The following is a 27,914-nucleotide window of genomic DNA, read 5'->3' as shown; positions in this document are numbered from 1 at the left end:
GGTTTATTTTTAGAATATCCTTGTATAATGAATATTTACACTGATATCTAGTATAAAAATCTTGCAATTTATTTTAGAAACATTAAGATATTGAAAATCAATCTATTTCTTTAATTCATTGAAGACATTTTTGGCTTGTTTCCAGTACTTTCTTACTGGTTAAAAAGTGAATTTGAAGTAGTATGGATTTCATTATTATATGGCACTTTCCCTTTGATGAATACAAAGACGATATTCTATATTAGCTATCTGAGAAGAATTTATTTTTTTAATTTTATTTATTTGTAAGAGAGAGAGTGAGAGAGAGCACAAGCAGGGGGAGCAGCAGGATGAGGGAGAAGCAAACTCCCGGCTAAGCAGGGAATCTGTTGCAGAACTGAGTCCCAGGACCCTGAGATCATGACCCGAGCTAAAGGCTCAGGCGTTTAACTGACTGAGCCACCCAGGTGTCCCAATCTGAGAAGAGTTCTGTATGCTATTCCTCTTAATATGCAGTTTAAAGTCTAGGTAATTAACTTAATATTTTAGTGGCTATTACATAGATAGCACTATGTTCCAGGCAGAGAGTAAGAAAGAAATATTAAATCAACCATATTCTATGCATTCTAAATGAAAATAATTAATCAATCATAATAAAGACTTCTATTTATGGAATATCAACTTATAAGCTTTCCTCCATATGAACAATGCCAAATACCAGAATAAAGGGTCATCTAATACAAATAAAGGATAGAATTAAAGAATTCTGGTAAGCCATTTAATTTTGAAAAATGGTGTTCTATTGTTGCTGAGTTGTGGTTTTCAGTTACATAATATCTGATAAGTGTAGAAGTAACATGAGTGTTACATGAGATGAGAAATGGTATATAATTAAGATATTTTTAAAAGTACAGATAAATACAAATTTGTAAACATAGCATTATGGAGGAATAAAAATAAATGATAGCTACACACTCTAAAGTGAATAAAACTTGGAAAGCTAATAGAGAAGTAAAACAAGGACAGTGCAAAAAGTATGGTACATTTTTATGAAGTTCAAACAAATTCTGTGAAACCATAGATGGACTTAAAGATACTATTATGTATCAAATATTGTAAAAATTAAGCAAGGAAATAGCAAACATAAAATAACCAAAGCATACAAACTTGGGTAGATACAAGAGGTGTGATCATGCTCTACTTCATAAAGAGATGAGTTAATAGATAAATATTAGTAACTAGACTTTTTAGAAGTTAATAAAACGTTGCCTGTTATTTCTCAGTAATATAAAATATATGGTTTTCTAACAAAAACGTTTATCTTAAAAATATTTAAAAATAAATTTCAGGCTACTCCTAAGGTTATATTTACTTTTCCACTGAAGGAAAAGCTGGTTGTTGTAGTTGTAGTTGTTGGTTTGTTTTAGTCTCCTCCTAGTTTTTATTATTATAATGTGGAATGAGGAATGTTAGATTGAAAAGTGAATTATTTTATAGACAAAAATCATTACTTGATTCACCTCCTGGTACAGCAGATGGAACTCCTGAAAATATGCCCTTTTGCCTTATGGAAGAGTAACAGTTATGCTTACTTCTGAAACATACTTGGTGGTGGCCCTAAATAGTGACACCATAGTAAACATTTTGAATATTTGCAATTAATTTTTATAGTCATAGGGCTCCAAAAGGCACTGCAGGTATCTTAGCAGGTATTTCAATAAAGCTAAAAGTTGCCTGACTGTTTAAAAATATTAGCAAGGCACAAAACATGGCAGAAGTATTGTCCTCAGATATTATTTTTTTCCATATGATCCTGATTCCAGACATGACAAGTTATTTTTTCAAATATTTATTATAAAAGATTTTATTTATTTATTTGACAGAGATCACAATAAGGCAGAGTCAGGCAGAGAGAGAGAGGAGGAAGCAGGCTCCCTGCTGAGCTGAGAGCCCGATGTGGGCCTCGATCCAAGGATCCTGGGATCATGACCTGAGCCGAAGGCAGAGGCTTTAACCTACTGAGCCACCCAGGCGCCCCCATGACAAGTTATTTTTGATAGATGTATATACAATGTGTTTCCCAGTTATAAGAAAAATGGTTCTGCTATTTTTAACCTTTATTTAAAATTAAATGTTTTTTTTCATTAAAATTGTATTTTTTAATGTTTTACTTTTCTTTTCTTTTTTTTAAACATTTTATTTAATTATTTGAAAGACAGAGATCACAAGTAGGCAGAGAGGCAGGCAAAGAGAGAGAGAGAGAGAGAGGGAAGCAGGCTCCCTGCGGAGCAGAGAGCCAGATGCGTGGCTCAATCCCAGGACCCTGAGATCATGACCCGAGCCAAAGGCAGCAGCCCAACACACTGAGCCACCCAGGCGCCCCAATGTTTTACTTTTCAATATACTACTTAGAATATAAAACCTATTCCATTTGATAAGAAGTTTACCATTTAAAAAATGGTAATTTTCTCATTGTGTCTTCCCCTCACATTTCTTTATTTTGAATAAAAAATTTCACAATAAACATAACTGATGCTTTCCTTCTGATGGTCCCTCTGTTGGTCATATTGTATATGAGCCATGACAATTAGTTTTAGAAAATTTATTGATGTTTATTGATATGTTTTATCATAACTAATTTTCCCTCCCTTATCTAGATTCCCCAGCTTTCAGACAGGTGGACACTTCAATAAACCATACCCAAGGGATGTATCAAGTACTTCTTAGACATTCTCTCAGATCCTTGAGGTCTCATTTTGCCTAGGGATTTGCAATAGGTTCTGCCAGAGGCACCACTGTGACAACTGATGTCCATGGTCTATCTCCTGCTAAGCTCAAGAGGTCACTGGTTTCCAAGTTTATCTATACAATTAATGCATTCCAGCAAGTTCTTTTTTTTAATATTAACAAACTTATTTTAAAGTTTATATGGAGAGGCAAAGACTCACAATAGTCAACATAGTGTTGAAGGAGAACAAAGACTGAGGACTGACTTCAAAGTTTACCATAACGATGGGGCGCCTGGGTGGCTCAGTGGGTTAAGCCTCTGCCTTCGGCTCAGGTCATGATCCCAGGGGCCTGGGATCGAGTCCCACATTGGGTTCTCTGCTCAGCAGGGAGCCTGCTTCTCCTCATCTCTCTCTCTCTGTCTGTCTCTCTGCCCATTTGTGATCTCTCTGTCAAATAAATAAATAAAATCTTAAAAAAAGTTTACCATAACGATAATTGTAAGCAAGATATTGTAATACCACAGAAAGACTAGATTAAAGCAACAGAATATATATTATCAATTATATTTTATATTTAATAGAAAAGCAAAAGCAATACAAGAGAGCAAAATACAATCTTTTAAACAAATGGTTCTGGAGTAATGGTGAAGCTAAATGTAAAAATATAAAATAAAATAAAATAATAAAATAAAATAAATCCAGGCAGATATCATACACTCTTCACAAAAATTAACTCAGATTGGATTATAAACCTAAACATGAAACATGTAGAAGGTAATATAGAAGAAAATTTAAATGACCTTGGTTTTCGCAAAAACTTTAGCTACAAAAGCACAAGCACTGAATTTAAAAATGTCTACTCTGTGAAACACAATGCCAAGAGAATGAAAAGGCAAAGCACAGTCTATGAGAAAAAATTTGCAAAATACACATCTGGCAAAGGACTGTTAATCAAAAATACACAAAGACCCCTTAAAACTCAACAATGGGGGAAAAACCTGATTAAAAATGAGCCAAAGACCTTAGCAGATACCTCACCAAAGAAAATATTACAGATGGCAAATAAGCATATAAAAAGATGCTTCACATCATATGTCATCAGGAAAATGCAAATGAAAACAAAAAAGAGACACCAGTACATACCCAGAATCCAGAGCACTGACAACAGAACACGAAATGTTGGTGAGGATGTGGAGCAACAGGAATGTTCTTCCATGTCTATTGAGAATAAAGAATGGAAAACAACTTGGCAGTTTCTTACAAAACTAAACATATTCTTGCCAGATGATTCAGCAGTAGCAGCTCTTGGTATTTATCCTAAGAAGATAAAATCTATACCCACAAAGATGTCTATAGTAATTTTATTCATAACTGACAAAAGCTTGGAAGCAACCAAGATATCCTTCCATAGGTGAAAGGTCCAATAAAGTGTAGTACATGCAAACAATGGAATATTATTTTATACTAGAGAAATGAATTACCAAGCTATGAAAAGATATGGATATAAATATTTAATAAATATTTGATTTTAGGCTTCTACCAGTCTATCAATAGTATTAGTATATTTTAACAGTGAATGCTCAGCATTCATGAATTTACCTAATAAAACATTTTGGGTTCAATATTTTAAATACTTCAACCTCCATGATTATATTCCTAATAATTTTGAATTGGGGTAAATAAACCTTAATTTTTTGTAACTTGTTTCTTATTGCAAAAGAGCTCAATGAAATTTTAGAAAATAAAAATTTACAAAAAAAAGTTTAGTTTACTATTGCCAAATAATTTAAAACTTTATCTTATATTCAAATACATATATTTTTCTAAAATGATTTATATGCTACTAATACCAAAAACTTTTAGTTATACTAGATTTCATATCCTGCAATCAATGCCAGAAATCCATCTGGCAATGATTTGACTTAGAGTTAAGATGGGTGTTATTACAATGAAAGATGGAAACAAAGATAGTATAACAATTGGTGTTACATAACTTTTCCGTTTTGATCAAGTTACTAATCTACAAATGGCTTTTATCAGTGACAGACTTGGGTTTTTAACAAAACTTTTAAACTAGCATGTGCGACTCATTGCTAGAAAACAACACAATCAATAACACTTTATTTAGATTAAATCATGACTATTTCTCCATTTGAATAAAAAAGGTAGCAACCCCAATAAGTTTATTGAACATGAAAAGTTGAAATGCTATAATGCTCCTAAGGAATTAAATGATCCAGTCAAGAATTACAAAAAAAGGATATAAATTACCAAAGTGTTTTTATAATTGTAATGTACAACTGCCCATTATCGTTCCATAGTGTAGGCTTGTACAAGAACTCTATAAAAGAACTCCACTTCTAAACTGTGGAAAATATGTTCCCTTTCCCCCTATATACAACTATTAAGCCATTCATTTAGCTTTTAAAATATCCACTTAATACAGGCTTTTTACACATTTGAACAGGCAGCAGGGCTCTATTCTTATCGCTTACATCTGAAGGATAGACTTCTAGCGTAAGAGGTAAAGCCCATAAAGGAGCCCAATAATAACAACAAAATACAGTTTAGTGAGCCCTTACAATCTGCCAGCTACCTTTCTGAGAATACTTCAATTAATAAAACATATAAAATACCTGACCACAAAGAGCTTACATTCTTTTGAAATATAATAGTGAAATAAACCAATAATAGAGGGGCACCTCGGTGGCTCAGTCCATTGAGTGACTGCCTTTGGCTTGGGTCATGATCTCAGTCAGGGTCCTGGGATGTAACTCACCAGCAGGCTTTCTAGGCAGTGGGGTGTTTTCTTCTTCCTCTGCGCACCCTCCCTATTCTCTCTCTCTCTGTCTCAAATAAGAAAATAAACCAGTAATAGAATAATGATTGATGGTTGATGGTGATAAGTGTTACAAAGAAATACAAGAAAGGTAAAAGCCATTGGAGAATGCTGGGATGAAAGTTAATTTTATTTTGTGTTGGGTGGTTATATCTCATTTATGAGATGCTATTTGCACAAAGACCCAGGAAGTGAAGGAGAGTGTTATACAAATATTAAAGGAAAAGATTGCTCTAGGCAGAGCAAGTAAGTATATAGACTTTGTGTGAACAGCTTGTCTGTTACTTTTGAGGAAAAGCAAGGAGGCCAATGAGGAGTTCATAGTGGTGGAGAGAGGAAGAACTTATTGATGTATGACCTTCTAGTACATTGAAACGCCTTCAGTTTTTATTTAATATGAAAGGGTAAGATACCAAAAGTCTTTCAACAGCAGAATAAAATCATCTGACTTGATTTTTAGGTTAAATTGCTGTACCAAAATAAATTTGCAGGGAGAAAGGAGTGCAGTATGTGTGGAAGTGGGGTTATCAATCAAGTCAAAAATTCAGGAACATATGATGGTGTTTTTAGCATGCTGGGTGGTAATAGAAGTGGTGAGGTATGGTTTTCATTGTGTATATATTTTGATGGTGAATATTCTGGTGAACAGGATGGGGTATGTGCAGGACAGACATCAACATTTATTTTACCTGCACAAACAGAAGGGTGGAGTCTTCATTCCCTGATATGGAGAGAACTCTGAGTTCAAATGTTCTTTCTCATTAAATGGCATAGTGATGATGAGGATTTAGTCAGACAGTGAAAGAGAGCAGTAAGCATAGTGTTAAGCGGTAAGACATTATAATACATTTGAACATCAAAAAACGTTGTGTTGGATCATCTGTTTATGTGAGTAAATAAATAAATAAAGCTTCCTGGGGTTCTGATAGAGGTAAAGAAGACTGCTATATGATCCAAAGGGGCACGTGCACCAAATGTTTATAGCAATAATATCCACAATAGCCAAACTATGGAAAGAACCTAGATGTCCATCAACAAATGAATTATATATATATATATATATATATACAATGGAATACTATTCAGCCATCAAAAGAAATGAAATCTTGCCATTTGCATTGACATGGATGGAACTGGAGGGTATTATGCTTAGCAAAATAAGTCAACCAGAGAAAGACACTATCATATGATCTCCCTGATATGAGGAAATGGAGGTGCAATGTGGGGGGTTAGGGAAACAGGAAAAGAGTAAATGAAACAAGATGGGATCGGGAGGGAGACAAACCATAAGAGACTCTTAATCTCACAAAACAAACTGAGAGTTGCCGGGGGGGTGGGGAGGTTAGGGAGAGGGTGGTGGGGTTATGAACATTGGGGAGGGTATGTGCTGTGGTGAGTGCTGTGAAGTGTGTAAACCTGGTGATTCACAGACCTGTCCCCCTGGGGCTAATAATACATTATATGTTAATTAAGAAGAAGAAGAAGAAGAAGAAGAAGAAGAAGAAGACGACTACTATAAATCAAATGCTATGGTTTTCAGCATAGAGTGTGTAATCAGGCATATTTTATTAAAGTAACCAAGTAAAATGATGGTCGAAAATTGGAATAACAGAAAACATAAAAATCAGAGATTTTAAAAAGAGATATGGGACAGTGTAGAGAATATAGTCAATGATATTATAATAGTGTTATATGGTGACAGATGGTGGCTATATTTGTAGTGATCATAGAATAATGTATGGAGATATTGAAAACCTGAAACCAATGTAACACTGACTATCAACTACACTCAAATAAAAAAATAGTAAAAAGAAAACATTTTAATTTAAAAAGATAAAAAGAGGGACAAGAATTTGAAAAGTGAATTTCAAAAAGAGTAAAGATGAGGCTAAGACATACTCTGAACCTTGAGGAAAACACCATTTTGAAAATTCTTCCCATTTTGAGAAAACTCAAATGAATCAATACCATAAAAGAACCCATTTTAACTGAGAGATGTAATGAATGCTCAAGAAATAATTTTATGACAGGATAATTCTTCCCTATGAAACAGCATACAGAAACCCGGGGAAACACCTGGAAGCCAAATAAACTATACTGAAAATAAGAATTAGGAAAAAGATAAATGATGAAAGATAAGAAAATTAGACCTGCGACAGAGACCTAGTGAAGAGAATTTTTAGCTTGTGGTTTAATGTTTTTGAGGATAATCTAGAGTTCATATGCCTGATTACACACTCTATGCTGCTGGTAGAAGACCTTGAGGCAGGCTGGTTGTAGGCAGTTTAGGCATACCCCTAAGAGAAGCCTACTTTGGGCAGGTGGTGTTGGAGGAGGCCATTGGGCTGGACAAAGACAAATCCAACCATTTGACTAAAGTGTCTGTGAAGATGTTGAAGTCAGATGCAACAGAGAAAGACCTGTCAAACCTAATCTCAGAAATGGAGATGATGAAGATGATTGGACAGCACAAGGACACCATCAACCTGCTGGGTCCTGCACACAGGATGGTCCTTCGTACACTATCATGGAATATGCCTCCAAAGACAACATACAGTAGTACCTCCAGGCCCAGAGGCCTCCTGACTTGGAGTACTGTTACAATATCAGCCATAATGCAGCAGAGCAACTCTCCTCCAAGGACCTGGTATCCTGTGCCTACCAGGTAGCCTGAGGCATGGAGTACCTTGCCTCCAAGAAGTGCATACACCAAGACCTGGCCACCAGGGAAGTGCTGGTGACAAAGGACAACATGATGAAGATCTCAGACTTCAGCCTTGCCAGAGATATCACCACATCAGTTACTATAAAATGAGAACCAACAGTGGACTGCCTGTGAAGTGGATGGTCCCTAAGGCCATGTTTGACCAGATCTACATCCACCAGAGTGACTTCTGTTCTTTTGGGGTGATCCTGTGCAAAATTTTCACTCTGGAAGCCTCCCATATCCTGGAGTGCCTGTGGAGGTGGTTTTCAAGCTGCTGAAGGAGTCATTTGATGGATAAGCCAATAAGTGCACCAGATAGTTAGACACAATAATGAGGGGTGGCTGGCATGTGGTACCTTCAAGCTGCTGGTAGAAGACCTGGATCATACTGTGGCCTTGACCTCCAACCAGGAGTACCCGGACCTGTCCTTGGCCCTGGAACAATACTGTCTATGCTTTCCCAACACCCAAAGCTCCACCTGCTCCTCAGAGAAGAATTCCACCTTCTCTCATGTGCCGTTGCCCAGGGAGGCCTATCTGCCGTGACACCCAGCCCAGCTTGCCAATGGTGGACTCAAATGACTAGTATCCCTATTACTCCTGTCCAGATTCCGTCATAAGCTGTAACCCTTACCCCCCACCCTCCCTGCAAGACTCACTGCCTTCTCCTTTGTCCCTTTCCTACTGGCAGGAGCCAGCTGCCTACCTGAGGCCTTCACCCCTTGAAGTTCACCTCTCTTCCCCTTCCTCTTCCTCCTCCTTACAACCTGCTCATGAAAGAAAGGAACAGAGAGGCAGGTACTTGCTCGTGGCTACTTCCTTCCCTCCCATATGTTGGACCAAGACCCCTCCCTGTCATCTGGTACTGCCTGGACGTCGAGGGAGTTGGAGATGAGGCATGCCAGTGAAAGCTGTCGGAGCTTTCCTGTTTTGGTTTTGTCTGCTTAGCATAACATGTAAGACTGAGTTCTGGTGGCAGGGACCTAGTCCTTGGGGCTATAGCACTAGCGAGGGGAGGTCAACTGCTCTGGGCCTTGGCTAAGAGCAAGCCCTGCTCCAGAGATATGGTGCCAAGGGCTTATTAATTTTGATACTAATTTGCTTTGCTGACCAAATACCTGGTATCCAAAGATGGGAAGGCAAAGACTGGAAGCAGTGTTGTGACCATGGGGTCCAGCCCCAAACTATGAAGAAAACACAAAGTGTATAAATCTGAGTAAGTATATATTTACACACCTTTTTAAATAGGTTGTTATCAAAGATTTAATCAATGGGTAATATGCTCCTCGTGGCTGGGAAGCATCAGTTGCCATATATTAAAAACAAAGAAAAGAGGTGTCTGGGTGGCTTCCTCCAAGAAGTGTCCCTTCTTTTCAGGTCATGATCCCAGGGTCCTGGGATGGAGCCCCACATCAGGCTCTCTGCTCAGTGGGAAACCTGCTTCTCCTTTTCCCTCTGCCCTGCTTATAGTTCCTCTTCCTATCTCTCTGTTTGTCAAATAAATACAATATTAAAAAAAAAACAAAAAGAAACAAAATGTTTTTAAAAGGTCTTTTTTTTTTTTAATTTTCTAGGGGTGCCTGGATGACTTAGTTGTTTAAGCAGATGTTTGCCTTTGGCTGAGGTCATGATTCCAGTGTACAGGGATCCAGCCCTGCATGGGACTACTTGCACCCCAAGGAGCATGCTTCTTCCTCTCCCTTTGCACATGATTCCCCCTGTTTGTGTGCTTCTTCTCTCTCTCTCTCTCTCTCTCTCTCTCTCTCTTTCTTGCTTTCAATAAATAAAATAAAATTTTTTACTAAATAAATAAAAAAATAAATAAATTTCTAAACCTACTTTCAGTTTAGGTCCCTTAAAAAATATTGCTACTGCTTCATTTAAAAAAAAAAAAGATAATTTAGAAAGATGCTTCCAGAGTTAAAAAGCTGTTTTGTTTCTTTGTCGGGATTCAATATAGAAGTGCTTTAAAAAGTAAAAGAAAAAATATGCTATATTAACTCTAATCACACTATAACTTTGGTGGTTATATCAAGATAATGAAAAGTGATTTTAAAGCAAATTTCATTATCAGACATAAAGATCAAGTCAAAATTACAGAAGAGTAAAAGGATGAATTCATCAGGGAGTATAATAATTCTTGACTTTTAATACGTAACAACAGATTTATGGATATATAGGGAAAAACGAAGAACAAAAATAATAACTTCTACCTTGGACGACAAATGGAAAATAATTTCAACACCCTTATTTTAAGATTACATAGACAAATGGTCATCACATTGGTAAGATATGTAAGACTTGAACAAAATGATCAACTAACTGGATATGCATGATATTACATTACAGTAACTGAACTAACTGAGGTCAGTCTTTGGTGAATCACAGAAACAAGTGGAGTTGTCAAACAAAGGAATCTTTGTTTACAACATACAAGGAGATCTCAGGGAATAAGTTCCAAAGCCTTGACTGTTTGAACAGGAGAGAGATTTTTATTTAGTATTTAAGATGAATACTCAGAAGGGAGAGTTTTATTATCCCGTGTATGGTTGGTCATAAGGTTGTGGATGCATGCACATCCACATATGTATTTGTGCAATATGTATTGCATGTTCACCTGAATGAAACTTGTATTCCACCGAGGGCAGAAACTTCAACGTTAGAATAAAGCAGAGGTAACTGTTGGACAAGGCAAAGGGACTCTGCAGGCTTCAAGAGCAGATATAAACTAGATGGGGTCTTGGGCTCATTTTCTGGGACAAGGAATGCAAGGCCTTGATTGCTTTTGAAATAGCACTAGGAGTTTTGCCACTGATTTATTGTCTCAATAGCTTAGGCTATTTCCTGGTCTGGTTGTGACTGTTAGTTTTCCCATTGCCTTGTTCCCTCAAAATCCTTAATGAGTGAGGTTTTTGCATTTCCTTGTAAGAACCTCCCAGGAAGTTTTGGAAGAAGTGTGCTTGGGAAAGTACACAGGTGGGGTATAGATCATTGAAAATAGCTGGGGACAAAAAATGACTTTTCTTATGTCAGGAAAACTATATCTCTTCTTTAAATTTCTGGGAACTTCTAACTCTTTCTTCTGATGTTACCAGCAGGCAACTGAGATATTACTGATTGTTCTCTTGAACCTAAGGAAAAGGAAATGTAGAAAGCAAAAGACAAAACTTTAAAATCTATCCTGCAACTCATCAATTCACTGCAGCCACCTCTCTGTCTTTCCCTTTCTCTTTTTCTTTCTCTTTCTCTCTCACTTTCTTTTTGTTGGCATATATCATGATACAACCACTTTGGAAAATAGTTTCAAAATTTTTTTAAATGAAAAATATGTTGCAGTTACACAAATAGCCATTTTGTTCTAGGCATTTCACCAAGAGAAACAAACCCTATGTTCATACAAGGACTTGTTTATGAATTTCATATCAGCTTTATTTTTAAAAATTGAAAACAGTGGAAATGTTCATCAATGTCCATCAATAGAGCAAAGACAATTGGAGATTCTCAAAGTAATGATGCTGAGAAAAGAAAAGCCAGGCAATGAATAGTATATACTGTGTGATTCCATGACTACAAAAAATCTAGAAAATACAAATTTATATAAAGTCACCGTCATCAAATATATGGTGTGATTTTAGTGCCTTCTTCTGTGCTCCCTTAGCTTCCTACACTTGGATCTCCGAGCATTTGTTACACCATGTGAAAATATGAACTCTTTCTCTTTATTCTGTCTTACTAGAATAAGAATCCTTGAAATTTTATGGACATTTGAACTCTCAGTTATTAGCAGAAATTCTATCACACAGTAAGTTTCCAAATATAAAAGCCAGAGTTTTACAATGACTTCTAAGCTTTTACATGATCTAGCCACTCATTTAACCTCTGTGACCTCTTTCCCTGCTACTCTTCAGTCACTCACAGTGGCCTCCTTGCTATTCCTCAGATATGCCAGGCATGATCCAACCTTATGGCCTTCAAGATAGCCAATTCCTTTGTCTGGAGTGACCTTATTGCTGATAGTTCTGCGCAAATTCATCACCTTTCCATACCTTGGTTCAATTGTCAGCTTCATTGTAACTACCCTGATCTTCCTAATAAAAATTTTAACCCCCCATCCCCTGCCTAGAAACCTTGATTTTTCTTACCCTGATCGAATTTTTCTTTTTCCCCATTGTACTCTTCCTTTTTGAATGCACTATGCCATTTTTATTAAGGTTCATAGCTTTTAATTGCCTCACCCATTAAAATAAAAGTTCTACAAAGCCAAGTATTTCATTTACCAGTGTAGTCTGAAGTAATATCTGCCATATAATAGTTCAGTAGACAACTGGTAAATTTCAAAATGAATTAATGTTGAGAGTATACTGAATTTCATAAGTCATTTCAATATTTTTTTCCATAAAATAAACTATGTAAAACATACCTTAAATTTACTTTCATCATATTTTATAGCATATAATGGACAACATACATAAGCCTTAAAGAAAAAATCCTATAATTAACCATTTCATATCTACTTAAAAACTAAAACTGCATAATACCACACTCTTAGATCCTCTTTGAATGCTCTAAAATAACCCTTCAAAGGAAATACATTTTTAAAAATTACAGATTTTTTGGCAAATAATGTAATAAAACAAAAGTTTTATTCATCTATGTAGATCAAAATAAATGTTTTTAATAAGCATGAAATTATAACTCTGAATGTGCTAAAATGAAACCACCTGCTAAGGGTGAGAGAACAAAAATAAACATCCTTTTTCCAAATAAGAGGAATTTATTACCTTTGAATCAAAGCATGTGGATTTGTTTTAACTGGCAATAAAGCAATATGGAGACACAAACCATAGAAAGTCATATTTTAGATTTCCAAAAGACTTCGAAGTAAAGAGTATACATTTTTTAATTGCTACATAATGCTACATAATGACAAGATGACAGGTTGTGACAAATAGCATTTTAAAAGCTCTACTCATACTCGAACGGAAGGTGTCATTTCCCATAATTTTATATATGTCTTTAATTTACTATATCTGGATACAACATATTACCAAACAGATGTTCATCAAAGACTAAATCATTTTTAATGGGACATAATAATTTGAACCTACATCTATTAATCATTTTTTTCGATCTAACATTTATAGTCTCGCTAAACATTTTATCAGTTGTTGAAAAAATTCAAAATAAATAGGATAAAAAGTCGTGTTTGGAACAGTAGATTTCTTTTCAAATTGGCATTTAAATGAAAATATTTGCTGATATTTTTAAAACTTTAAATGTAATTTTATATATATCTCACCTATCAGATGATATAAAATTTTTGGAGAAAATATGACATATTTTTTGATCTTGGTTGAAGGTATTAATAAAGAGCAACTGTTTGTATTATTTGTATTGTGATATCTTTGTTAATAAACATGAATAACTGGTATAAAATATTTTTTTTTAAATTTTATTTATTTACTTGACAGAGATCATAGGAAAGCAGAGAGGCAGCCAGAGAGAGAAGAATGGAAGCATGCTCCCAGCTGAGAAGAGAGCCCACAGTGGGACTCAATCTCAGGAACCTGGAATCATGACCTGAGCCGAAGGCAGAGATTTTAACCCACTGAGCCACCCAGGCGCCCTAAAATATGTTTTTTTTTAATATAGAAGTATAGTTCTTGCCAAAATATGGAACTAGCTGGAACTGAATGCCTCCTTCAAAGTCAGCTCTGGAGAATTATGTAAGTGTAATATGGAACTATTTCAGATATTAACCAAAAACAAAGAAATGATGATAAACTCCTTAAAAGACTCAAAGTTGCCCTTGACTGGTATGTTTCAAGCTCTATTCCTGGTTTGAAGACAGGTTTTAACAGGCCTGTCACTGTAGAAATCCGCTGGATGTTTAGAGGCTATCAGAACTGTACAAAAACCTTGAAGGGGTAAAGACTTGAAAATTCTTTAGAGAGATTAGCTCCCTAAGGCATTATTCCTCCACACATTTTCCTCCAATCAATTAAGACTGATGGATGAGGGGCACCTGAGTGGCTCTCTCATCACGTGGGTGGTGGGTTAAGCCTCTGCCTTCATCTCAAGTCATGGTCTCTGGGTCCTGGGATCCAGCCCCACATCAGACTCTGCTCAAAAGGAAGCCTGCTTCCCTCCCTGCTTGAATGCCTCTCTGCTTACTTGTGATCTCTCTCTCGCTCTCTTTCTCTCTCTGTGTGTCCAATAAATAAATAAAATCTTTTAAAAAAGGCTGATGAATGATAAATTATGAAATCTGCTCCCTCCAAATGATGCCTTTTCATAAGGATTTAAGAATTTAAAATTGTAAGAATTTAAAATTGAAACTTGATCGCAGGATTTATCTTATAGAATAACATCAAGTGAAGGCAGTTATTATTCTGATGTATTTGTGATTCTGAATTCTTGGCCTCAATAGTAAATTTATTTTTAAATTCTCCCATGGAGTGGTGATTGGCCTTCAGTCTTTCATTGATGTACAACATTGGGTCAAATAAGATGTGTGTGCCCAGAACTATATATAATCTTCTTTGTATTTCACTGGAGATGGCATTTCTGAGTTTTGTTCAATTGAATTTGGACAGATGTTTTAATAGTCACTTCTAGAGTTGGCCCTGGAGAATATCTTCCTTTTTTTCTCTTCCCGATTCTCTGAAAAACCCTGATTAATTCACATTATCACAGTGATATCACAATTCAAGTTTTACCAAACACTATAGCTGCAAAATAGAAGGAAGCTACTCAGAATGGAATACTATTGTGAATGATCGAGAAAGAAAACATTATTATAATTAAGCTACCAGGTTTCAATGTATTTTATTGTTGCTTAGAAAATCCTAGCATACCCAGACTTTACAGAGATTTGATGATCCTAAGAGGAGCTGAACTCATGGACCAAAATAACTATGCACATAAAAAGTACAATTACTTACCAAAAAAGATGATGTGGTTAACTTTATATGGCAATCCAAGTGTTATTGGAACAGGAATTAAAAAAATAGCTTAGGGGCGCCTGATTGGCGCAGTGGATTAAGCCACTGCCTTCAGCTCAGGTCATGATCTCAGGGTCCTGGGATCAAGTCCTGCATCAGGCTCTCTGCTCAGCAGGGAGTCTGCTTCCCTCTCCCTCTCTCTCCCTCTGCCTGCCCTCCGTCTACTTGTGATCTCTCTCTGTCAAAGAAATAAATAAATAAAAACTTAAAAAAAAAAAAGAATGACTGTTCTTTTAAAAAATAGCTTAAAAGGGGCGCCTGGGTGGCTCAGTGGGTTAAGCCACTGCCTTCGTTTCAGGTCATGATCTCAGGGTCCTGGGATCAAGCCCCACATCGGGCTTTCTGCTCAGCAGGTAGCCTGCTTCCCTTCCTCTCTCTCTGCCCGCCTCTCTGCCTACTTGTGATCTCTCACTGTCAAATAAATAAATAAAATATTTTTAAAAATAGCTTAAAAGTATATGATAAAATAATGATATACATATACAAGGAAAAGAAAGATACTATACTGTGAATATAAATTAAGTGAAAATTGTTGAGATAAAGAATACAATAAATGGAGACTAAGATGAATATAGCTGTAAAATGAATAAATGAGTTGGGAAAAACAAACAAACAAATTAATGACTTCTGCCCAAATACAGCAGAAGAGAAAAAAAAAATAAAGAAAATATTTAAATAAGTACTGAGATAAATTTTGGAGAATTAAAGAAAGATAAAAGATACCAGACTTAAAATGATGCCAAACATGAGATATCAGAAACAAAACAAAACAAAAACTACACACACTAAAAACCACTCGTATACATTATGGTGAGTTTTAAGAATATCAAAAACAGAGAAGAGCATAAATGATGCCCAAGAGAAGAACAGATCACCTAAAATGTACAAGAATAATACCGACAGCACAATTCTCAATAGTAATAGCATATAAAGAGACAGCTGGGTGTTTGTATAGATGGAAAAGATATTTGAAACTAGGTATTATACATCAATCCAAATTATTGATTAAATTTGAGAGCACAGTAAAATACAATGAAGCATGTTAGGTCTTAGAACATTTATCACACAGAGACACACATTTTGCAAAACTTTCTTGGAAGACAGCTCAATTTAGATCGAGAAAACAGAATTATGTACTCAAAGGCACATTTTGAAGGAAGGATTGAATATAGTCTGCACTGCAAATATTCTTTAATCGTATGTTCTGAATTTCCTAAATTTAAGAAGTATTTGTTCAAATATTTACCTTTAAATAAATCCTAGGAGACTTTTTCTTGGATTCTGGAAAATCAGTCCATTTGGATACAAATCTTTTTGTCACTGATGGAAATTTTGATAGCCCTTAACTGTGGAATGCCTAATGTATTGTTACAGCAATTGTGATTTGCCAATACATGGGTGATGTGTGTGTGTTGTGTGTGTTTATTTTTATTTTTGATGGTTTTACTCTTCTATGAGATTTTTAAGTAGACATGATTTTAATAAATTATGATTTGTTGAAATTTATCTGAGGTTATATATAATACATTATATTCATTATTAAATTTGATAATATACAATAAAGTATTTATGGACATATGGAACAATATCAAATTCTACTATTAATTCATATTAATAATTACCATAAGAGGAAAAAGGGATATTTTTCAAGATGAAAATTAGCGAATTTTTCAGAATATGATATGGTGTTATTCACTGAACAGAGGGAACAAATGTCAAAGTTTAACACAGTTTACAGAATGTTTTAACATAAATTGAAATTTAAATCTGACCAAATTTCACAGTTTTAAGTAAAATGATAGCACTTTATATCCTTGAAAAGGGGTAAGTGACCCAAAACATGGCTTAAAAAAACAAATTTAACACTACACTAGTCTGAGATGGTTAAGTTATGGTACAACTTGCCATTGTGTATCATCAAATGGTATATTTTTTTCTTTTGGGCTTGTCATTATATTTTATTTTAGCCATTCTGGTAAGTGTGTAGTGATATCTCAGTGTCATTTTAATTGCATTTCCTTGATGTCTAATTATGTCAAAATATATTACTTTGATGTTTAATGCTCTGAGCTTTCTCAGTTCAAGACCATGAAGCCACTTAGGGAAAATACAGTTGCAGAGGCACTCATAGACCAACTCTTATTTCGAAATAAGAAGAAACATTACTACCCATTCCAACAAAAAATAGATTTGTTATGCAGCAGGGATTTTATAAATTACCTGACACAACTTATATAGTAAAATGAAATGGGACAGGCGGCTTCTTGCAGCTATATACAACATCATTTTAATTTCAATTTTCAGTATAATTTTTCCAAGGTATACACAGAATATATATTTAATGTAAATTGTGAACATTTTAAACTCTGTATATGGAAATTAGTCAATTTTAAGTTTATAACAATCAAAATTAACGGAAGTTTATTTTAAATTAGTTAGCTTTCTCTGCATTGCAAGACAGAATAATCAAGAATTGTTAAGAAAAAAGTAATCTCTGTAAAATTACCGGGGGTGCATTATAAAGTGTTCGGTAACCGATCAAACTCACAATTTGGATTGAATGGCAAGTGATTTTTAAAATCTGGAACTCATTGTCAATTTTTTTTTCTTCATTGTGTCTTAATAAATTACTGTGTTCATTTGCATGAAAGTGAAGAAAAATGCATGACATTTCATCTCAACATTAACACCTTTAACTGGCAACTCTGAATGTACTTTACAGCAGTGTAACAAAGTAAAGATCACTGATGTTTCATGAAATATTTGTTATAATTCTCAAGGAGATAGGGAGTTTGTGCAAAAATGCAAATCACTTTGCGACTAAACACATTGTTTATTTCAGCTAATTTTAAGAAAATATGCTGAGAATCTCTCAAAAAAGGAAGCAATGATTTAGGTTTGCCTTCAAAATCCTTATCTACTCCTGAACCAACAGCACATAGTTCAAAGAGCAACTAATTTGAGTAGCTCCAATTTACACATTTCCTAACAATGCTTAATTTAGTGGAATTTCTGTACAATTATGTTAATTTGATGTAATGAAAGACAAAAGTTCAAAAAGATCATCCTTAATTTATATAGATGCCAAACTGCATTTTCTGAATGACGCCCAGGAACGTATTTTCAAAAACAAACAAACAATGCCAGAACCACTATTAGGTCATCTCTAGGCAGAAAGTGACTCAGAGCTTACATTACTCTCTCCCTGAAAGTATACTGTAGGCACTGAAACTACTACCCTGAGTCTGTGCTATCAAATTCCTTAAGTTAGAAATTTTTAAAACCCGTCTGTGTGGGAGTATTTCATTTACAGATAGAGATTTGGTTGTTTATACATTTTCATACTTGATTTTTAGGGTGTAATAACTATGTTTTAAAATTCATGGTGGTTTTGAATACTGTTGGATAATTGTGCTAAAATGGTATATCCATTCCTCCTAGGAAACAGAAAATATACAAAGGTAGTGCTTTTCAAATCTGACATCTTTGAGTCATTGCAGTTTCATATAAATGCAATAGGAAAAGTGTCATTCATGTTTATGATATTTTCTATAAATAAATTAGAATGTACTGGAGGCCTGATATAAAGTGGGATGCCTAAACTTCAGTAAGATCTTGTTTTCAATTCAAAATAAATTTTATTTTTTATTTTTTTATAATGTCCCTCAATTTCAGATAAGCACCCCCATAAGGTCCACTCCGTTTTTTTTAAGATTTTATTTATTTTATTTGACAGATAGAGATCACAAGTAGGCAGAGAGGCAGGCAGAGAAAGAGGAAAGAGGAAGCAGGCTCCCTGCTAGGCAGAGAGCCCGATGCGGGGCTCGATCCCAGGACCCTGGGATCATGACCTGAGCCAAAGGCAGAGGCTTTAACCCACTGAGCCACCCAGGCGCCCCCAAAATAAATTTTAAATTGAATTATGCACCTCTAAGTTCAGAGACAATAAACATCAACCAACACAATTAATAAGTTCTATTTCTTAAAATTTCGGGAACATTGATAGTCTCATCTCCTGGAAGAACAACAGCTAAAATTTTTGGTCATGGATTCTTGCTAAAATATCACTTTCCCAAAGAAAATTAATGTTATGAATTTTCATTGATTGTTATTGATCATGAATAATATAACAACCATGATAAAAAGAGTAGGAAAATCATGATATCTCATCTGTAAGGGCATGTGGAAAGTAGGAAATGCTAATAAAAATAACTACCATTATTTCCTAAGTTAACATAATATAACAGAACAAAAATATTTCAAAACAATGTTTTCTTTTTTTTTAAAAGATTTTATTTATTTATTTGACAGAGAGAGATCACAAGTAGGCAGAGAGGCAGGCAGAGAGAGAGGAGGAAGCAGGCACCCTGCTGAGCAGAGAGCCCAATGTGGGACTCAATCCCAGGACTCTGAGATTATGACCTGAGCCGAAGGCAGTGGCTTAACCCATTGAGCCACCCAGGCGCCCCCATAACAATATTTTCTAGGCTCATTCTGATAACTCTTTTCTACATTCAAATTTAAAGGTTGAGGCATGTGATATATATTACACAAAAAACATCCCAAGGAATTCGTTAAAAAAAAAAAAAACTCTTAATAAAGGACAAATCCAAAAAAATTTCTTTTCCAATTTTTTTAAATTTTTTATTTTTTATAAACATATATTTTTATCCCCAGGGGTACAGGTCTGTGAATCACCAGGTTTACACACTTCACAGCACTCACCAACGCTCATACCCTCCCCAATGTCCATAATCCCACCCTCTTCTCCCCAGCCCCCTCCTCCCAGCAACCCTCAGTTTGTCTTAATCTTTTCCAATTTAATTAACAAATTATGAATTGACTTACCTATTTCATCACAGCGTATCAGGCACCAATAATATTTTTTAATCGTCATACCTGATGCAATAGTTACCATCTTTCAGACATACTGATCACGAACAAGCAAATAAACAAGAGCACCGTAGCTTAAGATCTACCTGCATAAATATAGGCTACTTCAGACAATCTCTTCACGACAACATAGCAATGAATAGAAATCATACATGCTCTGTAATGGACATACAGATGAGATAGAAGTTGATGATGTTAATATATGCAGAATCTTTATTAATTACATTGTAAAACATAATATGGAAAAACAATACAATTTTAGAAATACCCAGGTCACCATCATTGTTTTATTTTTATATGTGTAGATAAGGAGTTTAATAAACAATCCATGACTATTCAACTCCTTATATTTTGAAAATTTTAGCAAAAGTAAGAAACCTAGCACCTATAAAATTGTACCTATCTGCAACATACAGCTTTGCCAGCATGGTAGAGGAAAAGCAAAACAAAATAAGTAAGAAAAGTTTAACATTTCACAAGAGTTTTACTTTTATTTTTTTATTTATTATTTTTTATTTTTCATTTATTATTTACTTCTATTTTCTACTTTATTTTAATGAAAATGTCATGACCATAACATAAGAGCAGAATTAAACCAACATGAGAAATTATATTTTCATAAGTTAAAATAAACTAGCTTGGTGATTAATTCAAAATTATATTACAAACTTCAGTGTCCTTGCAGTAAGTATCACTGCATAAACAAATAAGTCAGGAGTCATAAACTAATGATGATTCTAAATGTTATTTAGAGAGACATTCTGTTCTTAATATATTTCAAATATTCTACACAAGGCAAAGTGGATCCAAGTAATCTGTAGGCAAAATAAGATTTTAGAGAAGTATATATTTCCAACAGTATTTATAAAATATTACCTTTATGTAAGGCATCATCCTGGACTTTGTGGAAAACACACAAAGGAGTAAGAAGTGGCCCTTCAAGAAACATATACAATATCAAGGTTTAACATGAAGCAGCATGTCTTCTCTAAGTAAAAAAAACATTGTACCAACTGACTTTACTGAAACTTTATATTTATTGCTCTCATTTTAGGTCATAGTGTCCTTCTGCATGCAGGCTGCTATAACGGACATGATATAGACTTAATAGCTTATAAAGAACAGGAATTTATTTCTCACAGTTCCAGAACAAAGAAGGTCAAAATTAAGGAATGGGCAAATCCAGGGAGAGCCCACTTCCTCATAGATGGCTATCTTCTCACTGTAAACGTACATGATGAATGAAGCAAGAGAACTCTCTGGGGTCTCCTTTAAAAGGACTGTAATCCCACTTATGACCTAATCACCTCCCAAAGGCCCCTATGTTTTAATACTATCACTTCCAGAGTTAGATTTCATAATATGATTTTGGAAGACATAAACATTCACACCATAGTATATATAAACAAAAAAAGACACAAAAACAACAAACAAAAAAATTATTTTAACTACCTATTATTTTCAACTACATAAACTTTTAATTTGTTTCTATATAATATTAAATAACTCATTTGAGTGATTCACTTATATCCAATGCATCTGAGTGCAATTAAATTTGCTTACCCAGCATATCCAGAAGCATATTTCTTCAGACTATCCCATTCCCCACCTTACAGGATTTACCACAATTAGAAGACAGGGGATAGAGGATAGATAGATAGATGTATACATAAACACACTTGTACATACACATATGCATATTTTTTCCTGTTAATGATACTCATGCAAATAAAATTAAGCTCAAGGAAACCTGTCTTGTGTGTTACTTAATATCCAGTTTTTAGTCAACATCCAAAAACAAATAATCCAATAAAAACATGGATAGAAGACATGAACAAGTGTTTCCCCAAAGAACACTTTCAAATGTTCAGTAGATACATGAAAAGATGTCCATCATCATGTATCATCAGGAAATTGCAAAGCAAAACTAGAAAGAGATACCACCTCACACCTGTCAGAATGGCTAAAATCAACACTACAAGAAACAAAAGGTGTTGGAGAGGATGTGAAAAAGTAACACTTGTGGGGGCTGCCTGGGTGGCTCAGTGGGTTAAGCCTCTGCCTTCAGCTCAGGTCATGATCTCAGGGTCCTGGGATCAAGTCCCACATCAGGCTCTCTGCCAGGCATGGAGCCTGCTCCCTCCTCTCTCTCTCTCTACTTGTGATCTCTCTCTGTCAAATGAATAAAATCTTAAAAAAAAAAGAAAAAGTAACAATTGTGAACTGTTGGTGGTGATGCAAACTGATACAGCCATATTTGAAAACAGTATGGAATTTCCATAAAATTTAAAAATAGAAGTCCTTTGTGATCCAACAATCCTGTTGGTGTGTATTTACCCAATGAATATAAGAAAACTTATTCAAAGGGATGCTAGCACCCCTATGTTTATAGCAGCATTATTTATAAAGCTAAGATATGGAAAGCGCCCAAGTATCCATCAATTGATGAATAAATAAAGAATAAGTGGTATGTATATACAATGGAATATTATTCTGCCATAAAAAAAGCCTGAAATCTTGCCATTTGCAATAACATGGTTGGAACTAGACAGTATAATGCTAAAAGTGAAATAAGTCAGTCAGAGAAAGACAAATACCTTTACTCATATATGGAATAAAAGAAACAAAACAAAAGAGCAAAGGGGAAATAATAAGACATAGAAAGAGAAACAAAGCAAGAAACAGACATTTCACTACGGAGAACAAACTGATGGTTACTTGAGGGGATCTGAAAGGAGTGATGGATTAAGTAAGTGATGGCGGTTAATTAGAGCACTTGTCATGATGAGCACTGAGTGATATATGTTATATTGTACACATGAAACTAATACAACCATGTATGTTAACTAACTGGATTTCAAATGAAAATTTTTTAAAATCCCAGTTTTTAGCTCACATTCTGGCTTACAAAAGGGATTTAGTCAGGAATTTGGAGATTAGTTAATGAACAAATAAGGGGTGAACAGGCAGTTGTTAGATAAAATTACTATCCTTTCTGGCATGATCTTATACCTTTTATCTAGAATTATTTTTAGCACTTTAGACTCTTCCTATTTTATTTTGAGTCATTAAACAAAAATTTCCTCAAAGGACCTTAGACTCCATCCAATTTGAGCAACAGTGTGAGAGAGGAAATGGTGTCCAGGAGGAAAAAAAAAAAAAAAAAAAAGATGAAACTACTTTTGTTTACTAGTGAATGCATAGTTCTTCCACAGAAGAAGCTCTAAATGGTCATGGCTCCAGCTTTATATGTGTTCAGTCATATGTTCAGAAGTAGGTAACACTATCAAAAAATATAAAGCATCTGAGATTATTTTCCCTTATTTGAAAGCTGGTGTATGAGTCTGCCGTAGTTTCTTGGGTGTTGATAGAAGACGCAGACTCATGGTTCAGAAGTAATATAGTTTATTATTCACAGCAATAGAGGTAGCCAGAATATTAACAGTATTTGTGTGTGTGTGTGTGTGTGTGTGTGTGTGTGTGTTTGTGTGTGTGTGTGTGTGTGTGTGTGTGTGTGTGTAGGGGTGGGAGTTATATATCAGTTCTGAGCCTCAGTTCCCACAAGAAGAATCAAAACAGAGGCAGAAAATATTTGCAAACACAACAGGTTAAGTTAAAAAAAAAAAGATACTATTTCTGTCTTCCAAGTCTATTCAATACAACCATCTTCAAAGGATGGCCTAGAACAAATAATAAATGCAGAAATGTAAGCAACCAATTGAAAAGTGTCTCCCAAGAAACACACTTTGAGAGTCTTCATTTGACAAAAATACTATAGGATATTACATGGATCAGGTGCATTGAATACTGGAAGGTTAAAATTACAAGGGACCAAATATTTTTAAGAAGTTCTGGCATCCAGTAGAGTTCAAATAGGTTTTATAAGATTGAGGAAAGAAGCCATCAAAACCTGGGCCCAGGGGCACCTGGGTAGCTCAGTGGGTTAAGCCTCTGCCTTCGGCTCAGGCCATGATCTCAGGGTCCTGGGATCGAGCTCTGCATCAGGCTCTCTGTTCAGCAGAGAGCCTGCTTCCCCACCCCCTCTCTCTGCCTCTTTGCCTACTTGTGGTCTCTGTCTGTCAAATAAATAAATAAAATCTTAAAACAAAACAAAACAAAAATCCTGGCCCCAATTTTTCCAAAAGTATGATTCTGATTCTAGTCTCTATGATGTTATCCCTTGAAGACAATGTCTCTAATTGAGTTGAATTAGTTTACTAAAGAGCATACCCCCATTTGTTGTAGGAGATGAACAATATGCAAGAGGCAAAATGCCACATGGAAGCCACCTGGTCTTCAGTGGAATATAGTATCAGTTCCTTTGGGATGAATTTGTTCCACATTTGACTTCCCACTTAAGGGAAAATAAGAGTGCCTTCTAATAGATTTTAAATAGGAAATGACAACGAAAGCATATACAAGATTATAAAATGGGAAATTTCATTTAGATAAGCAATCATTTCAAAGTCATCTTCTTAATATTACAGACTCTTCACATAATCATAATTTTATTTTGGTATTATATGGTAATTTCAAATATAGTAAATATAAAGAATTTACCTCTGTAATTATAGCGAGTCTGGTCGTAGTTTAATGGCAACAAATCTTCAATTTAGAAGTATGGTCTACCAATTATTAATACATTTGGAAATGGTGTGTCATCTTCACTCCACTTGTCTCACTAAAACAGTGAGCCCAAAAAAGTAGGTCCAAGCTGTTTACTATGGTCAAAATGGGTTGCTTTTGCACTTGGTAAAGAAGCAGTCATATTTTGGAAGAAGAAACTGAGGCTATTAATATTTTCAACTTATTTTCAGAAAAGGAAAGAAAGGATAATCTAAGCTAAAGCCAAAATCTTACACAAGGTGGCAGGAGAAAGATCTTTTCCCAGATAAAGGGTTTTTCAACTTAACCATCTTAGGAGGAAGAAGAGATGAGACATTGTGGACTTGACTAACTTTTTTACACTGTTCAAAAAGTTTTCAAAATAATGTGTATTATTTTTCTTCTTTTAGTTGAGACAAAAACAAACAAACAAACAAAAAAAAACACTAATGAGCTTACTCTTAAAAGGAGGTAAACAAGAAACTAGCAAAGATTGAGTGTTAGGTATTGTCCCCCTCCTTTTTTTTTTTTTTAATTATGTTATGTTAGTTACCATACAATACATCATTAGTTTTTGAAGTAGAGTTCCATGATTCATTGTTTGTGTAAAACACCCAGTGCCCCATGCAATATGTGCCCTCCTTAATACCCATCACCAGGCTCACCCATCCCCACATCCTTCTCATCTTTAAAACCCTCAGTTTGTTTCTTGGAGTCCATAGATTTTCATGTTTTATTTCCCCGTCCAATCCCCCCACTTCATTTTTCCTTTCCTTCTCCTAATGTCCTCCATGCTATTCCTTAGGTTCCACAAAAAAGAGAAACCATATGATGATTGACTTTCACTGCTTGACTTATTTCACTTAACATAATCTCCTCCAGTCCCATCCATGCTGATGCAAAAGTTGGGTATTCATCCTTTCTGATGGCTGAGTGATATTCCATTGTATCCATAGATCACATCTTCTTGATCCTTTTGTCTGTTGAAGGGGATCTTGGCTCTTTCAACAGAATGGCTATTGTGGACATTGCTGCTATGAACACTGGGGTGAATATGGCCCTTCTTTCCAGTAAAATAGAGCTAGCCTATGACCCAGCGATTGCACTACTGAGTATTGACCTCAAAGATACAGATGCAGTGAAAAGAATTAGGTATTGTTAAAGCACAAATGCAGGGGATAGAAGTTATGGTACAGAAGAGGGAAGGGCAACCATATGGCAGAGTAGAATAAAGTAGCTCAGGAAGAAATTAGTCATATCCAGATATTGTAAGGCATGTGGGGTTGGCAGGGAGAGCATGAGAAATCATGAGAGAAGAGAGAGAAAATGGACCAGGCAGGAGAGGTTTATAACATTTTAACATCTAAGGTAAGCATATGCAAAGCAGAATAGGGAAAGAAATAAAAGTTTTTATAAGACTCAATACATAAGGAATAACGTGGAGGACACTGGGAGATGGAGAGAAGTGTGCTGGGGGAAATCGGAGGGAGAGACAAACCATGAGAGACTGTGGACTCTGAGAAACAAACTGAGGGTTTTGAAGAGGAGGGTGGCAGGTGGTTGGGTGAGCCCAGTGGTGGGTATTAAGGAGGGAATTTTTTACATGAAGCACTGGGTGTGGTGCATAAACAATGAATTTTGGATCCCTGAAAATAAACTAAAAGAATAAAAAGACTGACTACAGACATGGACCACAGTGTAACACAGATATGGAACTCACTGTAATACCAGCCACTTCCCACCGACACACACAGACTATGATAATAATAAATAATAATGCAATTAAGAAAATTGCCTGCCAAATAATTTTTCCTCTTTTTTATTTTTATGATTATTATTTTTATTTTATTTTTAAAGTTTTTATTTAAATTGTAATTAGTTAAAATAAGGTTAATATTAGTTTCAGGTGTACAATATAGTGATCAACACTGCCATACAATGGCTTAAATAAAAAAATGAAAAATTTTTTTTTAAAGATTTTATTTTTAAATAAAACCTCTACACCCAAGGTGGATTTCAAACATACAACCCCAAGATCAAGATTTACATATTTTACTGACTGTTCCAGCCAGGCACCCCAACAAATAAATATTTTATAAAATTGTTGAGTTTGTGGGAGTCTCATTTGCTTAGTCAGTTAAGTGTCTGCCTTTGGCTCAGATCATGATCTCAAGAGTCCTGGGATCCAGCCCCATATTGCTCATGCTCTCTCTCTCTCTCTCTGGCTTTTGCTCTTAAATAAATAAATAAAATATTTTTTAAAAAATTGTTGAGTTTGTTTAACTAGTTTTAAACTAGTAGACAGAGATGAAGATAAAGTATGATGTCATGGCACGGAAAAATACAACTTACACGTTTAAAAAAAAAATGTGCAATGCAATTTACCTCACTTCTTTTATCACCACACTGGGACTTTCCCTACTGAGTTGTTGTAATGTAAGGACCTATTTTATATTTTTATATTTTAGCAAGAGGCTTTCATTGAGGTTAACCCTTAAACTGTCCTTGCTCCCCTTCCCCCAGAGGATTCACTTAAAAACAAGTCCTGGAAATCAGCTCCAGGTAACAAAGCCCATATACAAGGGTGGGTCAGGCCAGGTGGAGACATCAATCAGCGGGAGGGGGGCGGTGTTTGCATATTGTCTCCCTAGATACTAAGGAGTATGTCCCACTCCTCTGCCCTTTGGGAACCTTTTTGGCACTAATCCTAATCAAGGTGTAATAGGCTGGGTCAAATGTCTATACTAGGGTAAATTGAACCTCAATTGGTCACCTAGCCTCACTGTGGAGTTTCCTGTGTGTGTTAAAATCTCATTGGTCACCTGTGCGTGGCTAGGCCTGACTGCATGGCCTTTGCCCTTAAAAGCTAGACTGTGAAACAGCAAAGGGTTGCCTTCTCTCATAAGAGGTGTGGCCCCGAACGTTCGAACGTTCGGTTAGATTCTTGATGCTTGGCATGAAATAAAGCTTTGCTTGACCTTTGGTTTACATCAGTCTCGCTCCTTTAATCATAGACCCATTATTGGCGCATAACAGTATTAATCTTAAAGTTATAAGTCTACAATGCATCCATCATCCATTCTACCCCTTTACATTCCCCTTTGGACAGAACCATGATCTAGAACAAGCCTTATTTTATAGTGCCTTGTAGGAGATTT

The sequence above is a fragment of the Mustela nivalis genome, assembly GCF_964662115.1.
Source record: "Mustela nivalis genome assembly, chromosome: 7".
Lineage (NCBI taxonomy): Eukaryota > Metazoa > Chordata > Mammalia > Carnivora > Mustelidae > Mustela > Mustela nivalis.
This window is presented reverse-complemented; position numbering follows the sequence as displayed.